A 1,348-nucleotide genomic window follows, 5' to 3' on the forward strand; every position below is an offset into this window, starting at 1 on the left:
GTCATTATGGGTTTGAATTTGGGGCATGTGGGATCTGTATTATCAAAGGCACTTAAGACTCTAAATAATGAATACAGATTAATGAGAACATGACAAAAGTGGAACGTGATCTAAAGCATAGGTACTATATTGGGGGACTTTTCAAAGTTGGTGGAAAACTCCATTTCTCTGTGATTTTTTGAGGCCCCATTATACCTTACTGATGCGTACTTTATTGATTACATTGTATTGATAGTGAAATAAAAATGAATTTTAAAATGTGGGTGTTTTTTCCCATTTTCATATTCAGCCCATCCCCACAGTTCAGGGTAGGCTCTGAATATGACGACATTTTGAAAATAGACTCCCTTTAGCTTCACTTCAATGAATTCTCTCAATTTGGTCAGGATTGGTTCACTTTCTTAAAAACATCAAATGGAAACTTTTGTGCCTTTACTGGTCAGCCTAGACAAGTCAAGAAAGGATTAACTCTATAAATGTAAAATCTCTGGAAAACATTGAACCTTTAAGTGTTCGCTTTTGTTTGTTTTAGCAAGAAACTACCTGAGCACTTTTTTGATGATTGTCCTAATTGTAGTATTCCCATTCTCCCTCCCCTATTTTTGGTTAAAAGGTGGACAAGACCCTTCAGAGGAAGTATCTTACTGTGATTCCACTGATGACTGGTTTAGGTCCTTGGAACAAACAGAAAATACCATAAGGACTAGTCAGAGAGGAAAACAATCATGTGGACTAGTGAGCCTGAATAAACCTAACGATGATGATTCCAGATTAAGACTAGAACAAAATTTTACCCATAGTGGGAGCCCAAATACCCTGAATGAATATGCCACATCTTCAAGATATTCCATGGGAGTGTGTATGGGAAATAACAGCCAAGGGCAAGTGGAAAATCCACTACGTGGATCAACATCTTTGTGTCACCTCTCAGAACAATGTACACCAGTAGCAGAAGTCCAACCTACCAGAGGCCCCAAAAGATCAAGAAGCATTAGTCCTGACCACCAGAGAGCCGAATACAGAGTTGACGGTGATTCACCACCTCTGAATCTAATGAGTGTAGTGTCACAAAGATCTTATAATGTTCCTTTACCTCAGACTTTTGAGCATCCTCCATTTATGGAAAGTGAGGTTGTTTCTGGAAGCCAGCATCAAGGAATACTGTGTGAGCCAAGAAGTGGAAATGAGTTACAAGGTAGGGCTCTACTTACAACTTATGGACCAGGGAATGCCACGCAAGGAGAAAGTTCTTCAGGGACAATCATCAATGAAGAAGCTTGGAGACTGGACCAGAGAAACCCAAGCAGACTCTTAGACTCTGCAGTAGAGAGATTTAACCTTGATGGAC

Source organism: Echinops telfairi, unplaced genomic scaffold (assembly GCF_000313985.2).
Source record: "Echinops telfairi isolate 266 unplaced genomic scaffold, ASM31398v2 ScPeMD7_7427;HRSCAF=8465, whole genome shotgun sequence".
NCBI classification, from domain to species: Eukaryota; Metazoa; Chordata; class Mammalia; order Afrosoricida; family Tenrecidae; genus Echinops; species Echinops telfairi.